Source organism: Bubalus bubalis, chromosome 8 (genome assembly GCF_019923935.1).
Source record: "Bubalus bubalis isolate 160015118507 breed Murrah chromosome 8, NDDB_SH_1, whole genome shotgun sequence".
In the NCBI taxonomy this organism is placed as follows: domain Eukaryota; kingdom Metazoa; phylum Chordata; class Mammalia; order Artiodactyla; family Bovidae; genus Bubalus; species Bubalus bubalis.
The window spans coordinates 58,469,422-58,486,089 of NC_059164.1; the positions used below are offsets into that span (position 1 = coordinate 58,469,422).

Consider the following 16,668-nt stretch of genomic DNA (forward strand, 5'->3'; position numbering starts at 1 on the left):
AATTACTCAAGATAGACACATCACTCATTTATATAGATAATTTACAGTTTCTATCCTATCTGAACGTGGCCATCAATTAGGTTGTTGAATCTGTTAGTGCATGCCCATAAATATACAAGTAACATATGATGGTGTCATGTCCGACTCTTTGTGGCCCCATGAACTGTAGCCTACCAGGCTCCTCTGTGCATGGGATTTTCCAGGCAAGAATACTGGAGTGGGTTGCCATTTACTTCTCCAGGGAATCTTCCCAACCCAGGGATCGAACCTGGGTCTCCTGCTTTGCAGGCAGATGCTTTACCCTCTAAGCCACCAGGGAAGTCCTAAGATAATTAGATTGACATCTTAGAGACACCACCTAACAAAACTACATAGCCCAAAAGGATGTATCTTTCTTTTAGGAAATGTGACAAAGTAACTTTCAGTCCAGAGCCCTAATTAGGACATATACTTTCTGGTGAGCCCCAATGTATAGATCCTCCTCTTTTCATAGCCCATGGGACCGAACGTATGTTTGCACTGCAGGATACTGAATGCTCTTACAGAGAAAAATATGGGACACGTTGTTCCTCATGGAGGAAAAAAAAAAAAAAAAAACAGAAACAAACAAAAAACCTCCTCACTCTATGACTTATTTGATTATATGCCATGTGTCTTAGCCTATCCTGCAAGATCCATCTTGACCTGGCCTATGCCTTTTCCTGACCTCAACTTCTGGTAGCTCCTTTTTAAACACACACCATTACCGCATACCCAAAATTAACACAACATCTTCCCTTTGCTAAAACTACTCCATCTCATTGGAATGTGGTCACTACATTCCTTTCTCATGTCCCCTGGCTAATAGCTACTTATCTTTTAATACTGTATTCAGGGAACACACTCTGGGAAGACTTCTGTGATCTTTCCCAGACTTGGTTAGGCACTTCATCTATTCTCCCTCAATATACAGTGCATATACTGTCTTCATAACCTGATGTATTGGTGTATTTTACCTACATATGTATCCTTTTACCTAGATTTTTGTTTGTTTTTGAGCAGAAGATGAAAGCTAACTTTCTTTGCATTCTCTAAATTTAGCAGAGTATCCAAGACACATAGAAAAATTTGAATAATAGTTTATTAATGAATGAATTCAATAATAGCAGACTCTGGCTTACTCCTGAAGCTGAGAACAAATGACCATGAATTGAAGATAAGAAAATGTTAAATCCTCAGTTTAAATACAGATCTGTTTCATCTATGTGGATTCTTAAATATGGCTCTAATACAGATACTTGTTAACTGGTAGACTTATGATATAATGCATTAATACCATAGTTAAAACATGAAATTCACTGTAGAATTTTTATAGGTCTACCATTAAAGAGAATATTATAATATACACAACTTTTTATATCCTATTTTAATCATTTTTCATATTTAGATATATGTAAGCATATACATGGGAGAAGGTAATGGCACCCCACTCCAGTACTCTTGCCTGGAAAATCCCATGGACGGAAGAGCCCAATAGGCTGCAGTCCATGGGGTCGCTAGGAGTCGGACACAACTGAGTGACTTCCCTTTCACTTTTCACTTTCATGCATTGGAGAAGGAAATGGCAACTCACTCCAGTGTTCTTGCCTGGAGAATCCCAGGGACAGGGGAGCCTGGTGGGCTGCCGTCTATGGGGTCGCACAGAGTCGGACACGACTGATGCGACTTAGCAGCAGCAGCAGGCATATACACACATATGTAAAAGCAAATGTATGATTATAGTAATTTTACTAGGAGAATGAAATAATAATTATTCATTTATACAAGTCTACATCACCTTATGCTTTAAAAGTTAAAGATGACAGGATTAAAGTAGCTTCTTTAAGCTTTAGAAAAGACAATTGAGTAGCAATGTCAAAATCAATTAACAATGATATTTATAATGTCAGAGTAAATTCAAATGCTCTGATCTTATTTTTTTCTAAATCCCATGAAAAGAAAGTTTCATTTAGTCTAATCATAAAAAGTAGAGATTGCCTAAGACCAACAAACTTAGATCTGGATTCTAGTAATCAAGGCTGGTGCCTATCATCAAAGCATTAGACCATTATTCTCTCTTACTATTTAATCAGAAGCTGGTAATTGTCATTTTGCACATAAATTAAGTTCTATGAGGCATATTAGATGATACTATAACATTTAAATAATGCTTTTCATCTTTAACATAATTTATAAATATGAAGTAAGTAATTTTGCAAAGTGGTTATTTGAAAATTTTATCTCCCTTGAAAGTGATTATGCTTAAAATTTCTATTTAGTGGCATTGTATTTAATTTTGCAAACATTACACTTCACAACTAAACTAATCCATCACTTTCTTCCCAAGTACTATTTACTCTGATACTAAATGAGATAAGCATTAGATACTTACATAGTAATTTTACCAGGGACCTCAACCAGTGGACAGTTTTATCCTTCATATCTTGTTCTTGTGCTTCTTGGGGAATTCTCAATGATGTAGTCCTATTTCTTGGAAGTAAAGTAGACAACAGTCTTTAACAACATGCTTCAGTAGGAAAAAAAATGTTCACTATTAAATAGATCACATGAATACCATGTTATTAGGGTAATGAACGTAATACTACAAAAATACTACATTATGTATTGTCTTTCCAATTGCTTTGAATGAACAGAGACACATTTTGGCACAATGCAAATACTGGGGATTTATTGTGAGGGTACACTGAAACTATACACAAAAGATCTCAATGACACAGATAACCACGATGATGTGATCACTCTCCTAGAGTCAGACATCCTGGAGTGCAAAGTCAAATAGGCCTTAGAAAGCATCACTACAAATAAAACTAGTGGAGGTAATGGAATGCCAGCTGAGCTATTACAAACCCTAAAAGATGATCCTGTGAAAGTACTGCACTCAATATGCCAGAAAACCAGAAAATTCAGCAGTGGCCACAGGACTACAAAAGTTCAGTTTTCATTCCAATCCCAAAGAAACGCAACACCAGAGAATGTTCAAACTACTACACAATTGTACTTATTTCAGATACTAGCAAAGTAATGCTCAAAATTTTCCAAGCTAGGCTTCAACAATACAAGAACCAAGAACTTGCAGATGTTCAAGCTGGATTTAGAAAAGGCAGAGGAACCAGAGATCAAATTGCTAACATCCATTGGATCATAGAAAAAGCAAGAGAATTCCAGAAAAATATCTACTTCTGCTTCATTGACTACACTACAGCCTTTGACTGTATGGATCACACCAAACTGTGGAAAATTTTTCAAGAGACAGGAATAATAGACCACCTTACCTGCCTCCTGAGAAACCTATATACAGGTCAAGAAGAAATAATCAGAACCGGACATAGAAAAATGGACTGTTTCCAAAATGGGAAAGGAGTAATTCAAGGCTATATATGGTCACCCTGCTTATTTAACTTATAGGCAGAGTACATTATGCAAAATGCTGGTCTGGATGAATCACAAGCCGGAATCAAGATTACTGGGAGAAATATCAATAACCTCAGATATGCAGATGACACTACTCTTATGGCAGAAAGCAAAGAGGAACTAAAGAGCCTCTTGAAGGTGAAACAAGAGAGTGAAAAAGCTGGCTTAAAACTCAACATTAAGAAAACTAAGATCATAACATCTGGTCCCATGATTTCATGACAAATAGATAAGGAAACAATGGAAATGGTAATAGACTTTATTTTCTTGTGCTCCAAAATCACTGGAGGTTGTGCCTGCAGCCATGAAATTAAAAGACTCTTGCTACTTGGAAGAAAAGCTATGACAAACTTAGACACCATATTAGAAACCAGAGACACTATGCCAACAAAGGTCTGTATAGTCAAAGCTATGGTTTTTCGAAGGAGTCATGTATGGATGTGAGAGTTGGATCATAAAGAAAGCTGAGCACTGAAGAACTGATGCTTTTGAACTGTGGTGTTGGAGAAGACTCTTGAGAGTCCCTTAGATTGCAAGGAGATCAAACCAGTCAATCCTAAAGGAAATCAATCCTGAATATTCATTGGAAGGACTGATGCTAAAGCCCCAATACTTTGGCCACCTGATATGAAGAACCAGCTTATTAGAAAAGGTCCTGATGCTGAGAAAGACTGGAGACAAGAACAGAAGGGGATGACAGAGGACAACATGGTTGGATGGCATCACTGATTAAATGGGCATGAGTTGGATCAAGCTCCAGGAAATGGTGAAGAACATGGAAGCCTGGCATGCTGCAGTCCATGGGGTCGCAGAGTTGGACACAACTGAGTGACTTAAAAACAACAAGTACTGGAATATGCATAATAAGAAAAAACATGTTTGTGAGCATCACATTAAAAATTCCCCAAGGAGAGAACAAGATTGCGGAGGAATAGCTGGACATGGAGTACACCTCTCTGCAAGGATACATCAGGAATACACAGATGTTCATGCAGAACACCAGCTGAAAGGGGACTGGAGTACATGACGAGTGGAAAAGAATATATAGAACCAGGCAAAGCTTAGTAGGATGAAGAAACTAGGAGGAAAACTGGACCTGCCCTTGGTGGGGAGGAGTACTGAAACAGGGGTCTGATCCCCATTTTGGGACAATTGTCTGAGTCAGAGGAGAAACATTTAAAGCTGTGAGTGAAACAGCTGATCTGTGGCAGCCTAAATAGAATGAGAATCAGACAGTCCTTGTTGCAGCCATACATACCCCGGACAGGAACGCTGGTCTCCTGGAAGGCACAGTGGCTGGGAGCTGGAGTTTAGGGATTGTGGAGCAATCCCTGGGCGAGGACTGCTGTTGATTGCAGAGAGACGGATGGAGGGGATGTGAGAGAGGAGATTGTAGGGGGAAATTACTGTGGAGGAAAGCCGGGCAGACATGGAAGCAAGACAATACTGCTAAGTCATGTGTAGGGGGTGGAGCCATCACCATAGCCTCTCTCTCCCACATCAGCAGCTGAACAATAGAGAGGCTGGCCCATCAAACGCCCGACGCACTGATCTACAGAGTAGGACCCCATCCAAGGTGCCCTTTTAAGTGCCTGACATGTCAATCTACAGAGTAGGACAGCAGCCAGGGGGACCCCTCTATGTGCCTGATGTGCCGAACAACGCAAGGACCCCAGACAAGGGAACCCTCTAATTGCCTGAATGGGCAGAGCTACAGAGAAAGACTGGTCAAAGTGGCCTTCTGATCACCAGCTACAAGAGGCTCAAAAAAGACTGATAGGGCCATAACTCCTGCATCAGAGAGTGTCCCTGAACACTTGGTGCCACCAGGGTCCCCATAAGCCAAGCAGCTGCACCACCCTCACATTCAACTCTCACTGGGGCAGAGCTGCCATAGGCAGAAAAGTCTTGCGTCTATGCACTCAGGGTCACTTTGGTCATGTACATCTCTTTGTGACCCTGTAAACTGTGGCCTGCCAGGCTTCTCTGTCAGGGAGGGAGGTTCTCCAGGGAAGAATATTGGAGTGTATTGGCCAATGCTGGTTGCCATACCCTTCTGCTGCTGCTGCTGCTGCTGCTGCCAAGTCGCTTCAGTAGTGTCCGACTCTGTGCGACCCCATAGACGGCAGCCTACCAGGCTCCGCTGTCCCTGGGATTCTCCAGGCAAGAGTACTGGAGTGGGGTTCTAGAGCACTATATTTCTTTCTGCCCTGGCCACCAGCTCCCCTGAGTACCTGGTGTTGCCAGAATACCTGCGACCCAAGCAGCTGCACCACTCCACCCATGGCCCTCACAAGGGCAAACCCAAGTCCTTCAGGGCAGCCTCAGGAGCAAACCCCAGTGGATGACCCTCATGCAGAGGTGGAAGTAAAACCACAATTGAAACCCAGGGGCAGTATGACTAAGGAAGAAGACCTAAAACCTTCCCATCTGCTGTACAAGCTGCAGATTAAATTCACATGATCAACTAGGCAGACTGTGTCTATGGGATATGTAAAAGATCATTGCAAGCTCTCACAAAAGAAAACACACTAGTTCTGATATCTGTGGACATTGAAGGCAAGAACACACAGGAGTAGAACCAGAATAGAATCCGAGCTGCTCCCACTGCAGGTCCAGAGATCAGCACAGTGTCGGAGGGCATCCTAGGGAGGTAAGGTGGACTGTGACTCCCAGTGAGGGAAAGGACTCTGACAGCAGTGACTTAAGAAAAACATTATTCTTATTTTTTGACTTGTTCTGTAGAAAATTTTGGAGTGTTTTTTTTTCCCCCTCTGTTGTAGTTGTTGATTTTATTGGCACTGCTGCTGCTGCTGCTAAGTCGCGTCAGTCGTGTCCGACTCTGTGCGACCCCATAGACGGCAGCCCACCAGGCTCCCTTGTCCCTGGGATTCTCCAGGCAAGAATACTGGAGTGGGTTGCCATTTCCTTCTTCAATGCATGAAGGTGAAAGTGAAAGTGAAGTCGTTCAGTCCTGTCCGACTCTGAGCGACCCCATGGACTGCAGCCTACCGGGCTCCTCCATCCATGGGATTTTCCAGGCAATAGTACTGGAGTGGGGTGCCATCACTTTCTCCATTAATCCAATTAAGCTTTTGAGCTTTTTTTCCCCTCAGTCACATTTTTTATTGTTGTTATAAACATCTGCCTCTATGTTGAGCTTTTACAGTTCTGTGGAGTTTTCTTATATATTTTTCTTTTCTCTTTTTTTTAATTTTAATTTTTTTAACATATTATTATTTTTCATACATTTATTCCTTTGTTTGCTTTTCCTATTGTTCTTTTCCCCTTGCAATAAATATTTAACATATATAAGCCTTTTTTATATTCCTCTGTTTAACTTTGCATATCTATTCTTTCTTTCTTTTCTTTCTTTCCTTTCCTCTCAACATATTTGTTTAGTTTTATTTTAATTGCTTTATTCCCCAATTGGCACCTTACTTTTGTTTTGTTTTCCAGTTTGTGCTTTAGTTAGTTTTGTTCTGGTAGATAAAATTTGTGGTTTCCTTTGTTCACTGGGTCAATCTATTTTACTTTATTTTTGTTGGACTGTTCTTGCTTATAGGTGTATGTGTGTATGTGCATATTCAGTCACACTTTTTAGTTGTTATAAACCTTTGCCTCTGTGTTGGGCTTTTGCAGTTCTATGGAGTTTTCCTTTTTCTTTTCTTTTTTCTTTCTTCTTCCATTTTTTTTCTTTTCTCCTTTTTATAATTTAAATTTTTTAAACCTATTTTATTTTCTCTACATTTATTCCTCTGTTTCCTACTGTTATTTTCCCCTTGCAGTTAATCCTTAATGTATATAAATCTTCTTCATCTACCTCTATTTAACTTTCCATATCTATTCTTTCTTTCTTTCCTTTCCTCTCAACATATTTGTTAGTTTTGTTTTCCAGTTTGTGCTTTAGCTACTCTTATTCTTAACTGATAAATATAATTTTTTATTTCCTTTGTTTGCCAGGTCAATCTACTGTACTTTATTTTGTTGGACTGTTTTGACTTTGCTCATGGGTGTATATGTATATGTGCATATTACATTATTTTAATTATTATTTGCCTGATTTTGTAACTGCCATTTGTCTGGGGTTTATCTTTGTTTTCTCATTTTTGGATATTTGTTTTAATCTCACTTAGTGCCATAACAAACCACTTGTGGACCCTCCATTCCTGACCAGAGATCAAGCTCTGAGGCTTTGGATTGGGAGCACTCAGTCCAATGCCCTAATGCCCTGTGGTAATCTATTATCAGAAAACTAACCCTAGGGCCCTGCTGCTGCTGCTGCTAAGTCACTTCAGTCGTGTCCGACTCTGTGAGACTCCATAGATGGCAGCCCACCAGGCTCCCCCATCCCTGGGATTCTCCAGGCAAGAACACTGGAGTGGGTTGCCATTTCCTTCTCCAATGCATGAAAGTGAAAAGTGAAAGTGAAGTCACTCAGTTGTGTCCAACTCTTCACGACCCCATGGACTGCAGCCTACCAGGTTCCTCTGTATATGGGATTTTCCAGGCAAGAGTACTGGAGTGGGGTGCCATTGCCTTCTCCTACCCTAGGGCCCTAGTGATTATCAAATAGTGAGAACTCACACAAAGAAAAACACTTGAAAATAAGACCCAGCATGACCCAACCACCAGTGGCACCCATTTTAAACAACAAAACAAACAAAAAAAAACAAAAAATACAATCATCAGTAGGCAGGGTTACTACCTTACTCAGCCCTGCCCACCAGAGGAAAAGCAAACAAACAAAAGCTCAGCACAAATCTCACACTATATGAAGCTTACAAAAACCACTGGATGAACCTTAGGAGGGCAGAAACCAAAAGGAAGAAAGAATTCAACCTTCTTCAAGGAAAGAATTCAACTTTATTTGAAGCCTGGAAAAAGGAAACGTCAAACACAATAAGTTAAAAATATATATAAATAATGAAAAGGCAGAGAAATACTACACAAGTGAAGGAACAAACAGAAGTCCAAATAAATGAAGAGAAAATAGGCAAACTACCTGAAAAAGAATTCAGAATAATGATAATAAAGATGACCAAAAATCTGGAAAAAAGAATGGAGAAAATGCAAGAATCAATTAACAGACCTAAAAGAATAAACATACAAACAACACAATTACTGAAATTAAAAATACTTGAGAAGGAATCAATAGCAGAATATCTGAAGCAGAAGAACAAATCAGTGAGCTGGAAAATAAAATAGTGGAAATAATTTCTGAAGAGCAGAATAAAGTAAAAGAATGAAACGAACTGAGGATAGGCTCAGAGACCTCTTGGACAATATCAAATGCACCAGCATTTGAATTATAGGATCCGATAAGAAGAAGAGAAAAAGAAAGCCTATGAAAAATTTTTGAAGAGATTATAGTTGAAAATTTCCCCAACATGGAAAAGGAAATATTCAATCAAGTTCAAGGGGCACAAAGAGTCCCACACAGGATAAACCCAAGAAGAAACATGCCAAGACACATAGTAATCAAACTAACAAAGACTAAAAGAAAAAAACAAAGAATATTAAAAGCAGCAAGGGAGAAACAACAAGTAATATAACAGGGAAACCTCATATGCTTAACAGCTCATCTTTCAGCAGAAACTCTGCATGCCAGAAGGATCTCATTTAAAATTGATGGAGAAATAAAAAGCTTTTTAGACACAAGCAAAAGTTAAGAGAGTTCAATATCACCAAACCAGCTTTACAACAAATGTTAAAGGGACTTATATAGTCAAGAAATACAACAGAAGAAAAGAGATCTACAAAATCAATCCCAATTAAAAAAATGGCAATAGGAACATATATATCAGTAGTTGTTTTAAATGCAAATGGAATAAATGCTCCAACCAAAAGACACAGACTGGCTAAATGGATACAAAAATAAGACCCATATATATGCTGTCTACAAGAAACCCACTTCAGACCTAAAGACACATATAGACTGAAAGTGAGAGGATGGAAAAATATATTCCATGCAAATGGGAAGCAAAAGTTGGAGTAGCAATCCTCATACCAGACAAATTAGACCTTAAAATAAAGATTACAAGAGACAAGGAAGGACACTCCATAATGATCAAGGGATCAATCCAAGAGGAAGACATAACAACTGTAAATATCTATGCACCCAACATAGGAGCACCTCAATACATAAGACAAGCACTAACACACATCAAAGGACAAGTTGACAGTGACACAATAATAGTAGGAGACTTTAACACCCCACTCACACCAATGGACAGATCATCAAAACAGAAAATTAATAAGGAAACACAAGTCTTAAATGATACATTAGATGAGATGGATCTCACTGATATCTTCAGGACATTCCATCCAAATGCAGAATATACCTTCTTCTCATGTACACATGGAACATTCTCCGGGATAGACCACATCTTGGGTCACAAATCAAACCTCAGTAAATTTAAGAAAATTGAAATTGTATCAACCATCTTCTTCAACCACAATGCTATGAGACAAAATTATCAATTACAAGAAAAAAAAATTGTAAAAAACACAAACACATGGAGATTAAACAATACATTTTTAAATAACCCACAGGCTACTAAAGAAATCAAAAGGGAAATTAAAAAATTTCTAGAAACAAATGACAATGAAAACACACCAACTCAAAAACTATGGGATGTAGCAAAAGCAGATCTTAGAGGGAAGTTTATAGTAATGCAATCCTACCTCAAGGAACAAGAAAAACAACAAATAGAAAACCTAATTTTACACCTAAAACAACTGGAAAAAGAACCAAATAAACCCCAAAATTAATAGAAAGAAAGAAGAAAGAAAGAAACAAGAAAGATCCAAGCAGAAATAAATTAAAAAGAAATGAAAGAAACAATAATAAAGATTAATAAAACTAAAAGCTGGTTTTTCAAGAAGATAAAACTGACAAACCTTTAGCCAGACTCATCACGAACAAAAGAGAAGAATCAAATCAACAAAATTAGAAATGAAAAAGGAGAGGTTACAACAGACAATGCACAAATACAAAGGATTATAAGAGACTACTGTGAACAACTATATGAAAATAAAACAGATAACCTGGAAGAAATGGACAGATTCTTAGAAAAGTTCAGTCTTCCAAACAGAACCAGGAATAAATTATGAACAACCCAACTATAAGCATTGAAATTGAAGCAGTGATCAAAAATCTCCCCAAAAACAAAAGCCCAGGGCCAGATGTGGTATATACACACAATGGAATATTACTCAGCCATAAAAAAGAACACATTTGAGTCAGTAATAAAAAAGTAGATGAACTTAGAACCTATTATACAGAGTGAAGTAAGTCAGAAAGAGAAAAATAAATATCATATTCTAACACATATATATGGAATCTAGGGGAATGGTACTGAAGAATTTATTTATAGGGCAACAGGGGGGAGAAACAGACATAGAGAATAGACTTCTGGACGTGGGGAGAGGGGAGGAGAGGGTGAGATGTATGGAAAGAGTAACATAGAAACTTATATTACCATATGTAAAATAGATAGCCAATAGGAATTTGCTGTATGGCTCAAGGAACTCAAACAGAGGCTCTGCATCAACCTAGAGGGGTGGATGGGCAGGGAGATGGGAGGGAGATTCAAAAGGGAGGGGATATATGTATATCTATGGCTGATCATGTTGAGTTTTGACAGAAAACAACAAAATCTGTAAAGCAATTATCCTTCAATAAAAAATAAATACATTTTAAAAATAAATAAATTAAAAAAAAAAAAATTCCCCCAAAGATGGACTTCCTTAGTGGTCTAGTGGCTAGGACTGTCTTAAGTGCAGGGGGGTGTTGGTTCAATCCCTGGTTGATATCACATGCCTTGTAGCCAAAAAGCCGAAACATAAAACAGAAACAATACTGTAAAAAATTCAATATATTTTAAAAATAGCCCACATCAAAAAAAAAAATCTTTAATAAAAAAATTCCCCCAAAAGAAAAATGTGAATGTCTTTTTTATGCTATCGGTATACATCTACATTAAGTTATAGGCTACCACCTTTATGGCAGAAAGTGAAGAAGAACTAAAGAGCCTCTTGATGAAAGTGAAAGTGGAGAGTTAAAAAGTTGGCTTAAAGCTCAACATTCAGAAAACGAAGACCATGGCATCTGGTCCCATCACTTCATGGGAAATACATGGGGAAACAGTGGAAACAGTGGCTGACTATTTTTCTGGGCTCCAAAATCACTGCAGATGGTACTGCAGCCATGAAATTAAGACACTTACTCCTTGGAAGGAAAGTTATGACCAACCTAGACAGCATATTAAAAAGCAGAGACATTACTTTGCCAACAAAGTTCCATCTAGTCAATGCTATGGTTTTTCCAGTGGTCATGTATGGATATGAGAGTTGGACTCTAAAGAAAGCTGAGTGCTGAAGAATTGATGCTTTTGAACTGTGGTATTGGAGAAGACTCTTGAGAGTCCCTTGGACTGCAAGGAGATCCAACCAGTCCATCCTAAAGGAGATCAGTCCTGGGTGTTCACTGGAAGGACTGATGTTGAAGCTGAAACCCCAATACTTTGGCCACCTGATGCAAAGAGCTGACTCATTGGAAAAGACCCTGATGCTGGGAAAGATTGAGGGCAGGAGGAGAAGGAGACGACAGAGCATGAGATGGTTGGATGCATCACCGACTCAAATGGACATTAGTTTGGGTGGACTCCAGGAATTAATGATGGACAGGGAGGCCTGGCATGCTGTGGTTCATGGGGTCACAAAGAGTCGGACACGACTGAGCAACTCAACTGACTGACTGACTAGCTGTTTAATCATCCAACTGTTTATAGACCAATAAATGTTGGCCATAATAGCAGGGTTACATGGTGCAAGGTATGGCAATATAAGGATTTTCTTACCAGAGAGCTAAATAACCTTAATCCTTTGCAAATGTCCAAAGAGGACAAAATAAGTAGCAGGAATCTGAGGGCTATCAGAAGAAACGCAATACAACTCTCAGTGAAGATGAAACTTCAGAGTTTTCCCAATACAAAAATCATAATATATGGAGCACTTATGATGTGAGATGTACATTATATATATATATTAATTTTTAACTATTATAACAACATAGGAAGTTATATATTATTGACATTACAGATGAGACCCCCAAATTTAAGGAACTTAATCAAGTTCACACAACTAGTAAGTATTAGAACTAGAATATCAACTGAGACTTGGCTGATATTGAATCTAATTTATTCCTCAACAGTACCGCACTGATTTTCATAGAAACTATAAAATGAATTAATTGCTATGAGTTGAATTTCATGTTGATTAGTCATAGGCAACAATCTTTCACTCTTATTAACTTGGAGTATATTTAGGTGGAATATATTTTCCTATTTGGGGGAGGAGAGAACAAAAACTACATATTCAGGGATATGAACTATGGTGCTGGAGAAGACTTGAGAGTCCCTTGGACTGCAAGGAGATCAAACAATTCAATCCTAAAGGAAATTTTCCTTGAATATTCATTGGAAGGACTGATGCTGAAGCTAAAGCTCCAATACTTTGGCCATCTGATGTGAAGAGTCAACTCATTGGAAAAGACCCTGATGCTGGGAAAGATTAAGACAGAAGGAAAAGGGGGCAACAGAGGATGAGATGGTTGAATGGCATCACTGACTCAATGAACATGAGTTTGAGCAAACTCTGAGAGATAGTGAAGAACAGGGAAGCCTGGCGTGATACAGTCCATGAGTTCACAAAGAATTGGACATGACCTAGCGACTGAACAAGAAAAGGATACGAAAGAAATAATTATCTTATATGACTCAGGACTCTTACGAAGTAAAAGTCAGGTGCTCTCAGCATAAACAAGGTTATTAGGAATAAAATCAGGGAGTACCTTCTCTCTTGTCCTCTGTCTCCCAGGCTGGTGCTTCTTGAATATTGCCATGTTGTCCCTCTGTCTGCTGGCTTTCCTGCTGAACAGCAAGCATTCATTTAATAACTAGGAGAAAAAATACTAATAGTTCAAATCATAAAATATAAACAATAAAATCAAACAATAGATGCAGTTTATTATCTCCCAACAGCATTTTGTGTTCTATGAAACAAATTCAGTTGAGTTAAGTTCAGTCACTCAGTTGTGTCCGACTCTTTGCGACCCCATGAATCGCAGCATGCCAGGCCTCTCTCTCCATCACCAACTCCCGGAGTTCACCCAGATCACATCCATCGAGTCAGTGATGCCATCCAGCCATCTCACCCTCTGTCGTCCCCTGCTCCTCCTGCCCCCAATCCCTCCCAGCATCAGAGTTTTTTCCAAAGAGTCAATTCTTCGTATGAGGTGGCCAAAGTACTGGAGTTTCAGCTTTAGCATCATTCCTTCCAAAGAAATCCCAGGGCTGATCTCCTTCACAATGGACTGGTTGGGTCTTCTTGCAGTCCAAGGGACTCTCAAGAGTCTTCTCCAACACCACAGTTCAAAAACATCACTTCTTCGGCGCTCAGCCTTCTTCACAGTCCAACTCACATCCATACAAGACCACAGGAAAAACCATAGCCTTGACTAGACGGACCTTTGTTGGCAAAGTAATGTTTCTGCTTTTGAATATGCTATCTAGGTTGGTCATAACTTTCCTTCCAAGGAGTAAGTGTCTTTTAATTTCATGGCTGCAGTCACCATCTGCAGTGATTTTGGAGCCCCCCAAAAAGATAAAGACTGACACTGTTTACACTGTTTCCCCATCTATTTCCCTTGAAGTCATGGGACTGGATGCCATGATCTTTGTTTTCTGAATGTTGAGCTTTAAGCCAACTTTTTCACTCTCCACTTTTACTTTCATCAAGAGGCTTTTTAGTTCCTCTTCACTTTCTGCCAGTAGGGTGGTGTCATCTGCACATCTGAGGTTATTTATATTCCTCCCAGCAATCTTGATTCCAGCTTGTGTTTCTTCCAGTCCAGCGTTTCTCATGATGTACTCTGCATATAAGTTAAATCTTGATGTACTCCTTTTCCTATTTGGAACCAGTCATTTTTTCCATGTCCAGTTCTAACTCTTGCTTCCTGACCTGCATACAGATTTCTCAAGAGGCAGATCAGGTGGTCTGGTATTCCCATCTCTTGAAGAATTTTTCACAGTTTATTGTGATCCACACAGTCAAAGGCTTTGGCATAGTCAATACAGCAGAAATAGATGTTTTTCCGGAACTCTCTTGCTTTTTCCATGATCCAGCAGATGTTGGCAATTTGATCTCTGGTTCCGCTGCCTTTTCTAAAACCAGCTTGAACATCAGGAAGTTCACGGTTCACGTATTGCTGAAGCCTGGCTTGGAGAATTTTGAGCATTACTTTACTAGCATGTGAGATGAGTGCAATTGGGCGGTAGTATGAGCATTCTTTGGCATTGCCTTTCTTTGGGATTGGAATGAAAACTGACCTTTTCCAGTCCTGTGGCCACTGCTGTGTTTTCCAAATTTGCTGGCATATTGAGTGCAGCACTTTCACAGCATCATCTTTCAGGTTTTGAAATAGCTCAACTGGAATTCCATCACCTCCACTAGCTTTGTTTGTAGTGATGCTTTCTAAGGGCCACTTGACTTCACATTCCAGGATGTCTGGCTCTAGGTGAGTGATCACACCATCGTGATTATCTGGGTTGTGAAGATCTTTTTTGTACAGTTCTTCTGCGTATTCTTGCCACCTCTTCTTAATATCTTCTGCTTCTGTTAGGTCCATACCATTTCTGTCCTTTATGGAGCCCATCTTTGCATGAAATGTTCCTTGGTATCTCTAATTTTCTTGAAGAGATATCTAGTCTTTCCCATTCTGTTGTTTTCCTCTATTTCTTTGCATTGATGGCTGAGGAAGGCTTTCTTATCACTTCTTGCTATTCTTTGGAACTGTGCATTCAGATGCTTATATCTTTCCTTTCCTCCTTTGCTTTTCACTTCTCTTCTTTTCACAGCTATTTGTAAGACCTCCCCAGACAGCCATTTTGATTTTTTTGCATTTCTTTTCCATGGGGATGGTCTTGATCTCTGTCTCCTGTACAATGTCACAAACCTCATTCCATAGCTCATCAGGCACTCTATCAGATCTAGGCCCTTAAATCTATTTCTCACTTCCACTGTATAATCATAAGGGATTTGATTTAGGTCATACCTGAATGGTCTAGTAGTTTTCCCTACTTTCTTCAATTTAAGTCTGAATTTGGCAATAAGGAGTTCATGATCTGAGCCACAGTCAGCTCCTAGTCTTGTTTTTGCTGACTGTATAGAGCTTCTCCATCTTTGGCTGCAAAGAATATAATCAATCTGATTTCAGTGTTGACCATCTGGTGATGTTCATGTATAGAGTCTTCTCTTGTGTTGTTGGAAGAGGGTGTTTGCTATGACCAGTGCATTTTCTTGACAAAACTCTATTAGTCTTTGCCCTGCTTCATTCCATACTCCAAGGCCAAATCTGCCTGTTACTCCAGGTGTTTCTTGACTTCCTACTTTTGCATTCCAGTCCCCTATAATAAAAGGACATCATTTTTGGGTGTTAGTTCTAAAAGGTCTTGTAGGTCTTCATAGAACTGTTCAACTTCAGCTTCTTCAGCGTTACTGGTTGGGGCATAGACTTGGATTACTGTGATATTGAATGGTTTGCCTTGGAAGCAAACAGAGATCATTCTGTCCTTTTTGAGATTGCTTCCAAGTACTGCATTTCAGACTCTTTTATTGACCATGATGGCTACTCCATTTCTTCTGAGGGATGCCTGCCCGCAGTAGTAGATATAATGGTCATCTGAGTTAAATTCACCCATTCCAGTCCATTTTAGGTCACTGATTCCTAGAATGTCGACATTCACTCTTGCCATCTCTTGTTTGACCACTTCCAATTTGCCTTGATTCATGGACCTGACATTCCAGGTTCCTATGCAATATTGCTCTTTACAGCATCGGACCTTGCTTCTATCACCAGTCACATCCACAGCTGGGTATTCTTTTTGCTTTGACTCCATCCCTTCATTCTTTCTGGAGTTATTTCTCCACTGATCTCCAGTAGCATATTGGGCACCTACCGACCTGGGGAGTTCCTCTTTCAGTATCCTATCATTTTGCCTGTTCATACTGTTCATGGGGTTCTCAAGGCAAGAATACTGAAGTGGTTTGCCATTCCCTTCTTCAGTGGACTACATTCTATCAGATGGCTTGCTTGGTACATCTCTTATCTAAAAAGGAAGAAGCACTGCTAAATGAGTTGTCTTTTATTTCTAT

At 39.3% G+C, this 16,668-nt stretch overlaps 1 non-coding gene across 1 annotated transcript; it reads right to left on the reverse strand.

The window, feature by feature from the left end:
- Window positions 1-247: 247 nt before the first annotated feature.
- On the reverse strand, window positions 248-319 carry TRNAC-GCA. The gene has a single exon. It is a non-coding gene; the product is annotated as a tRNA-Cys (tRNA).
- Window positions 320-16,668: the final 16,349 nt, after the last annotated feature.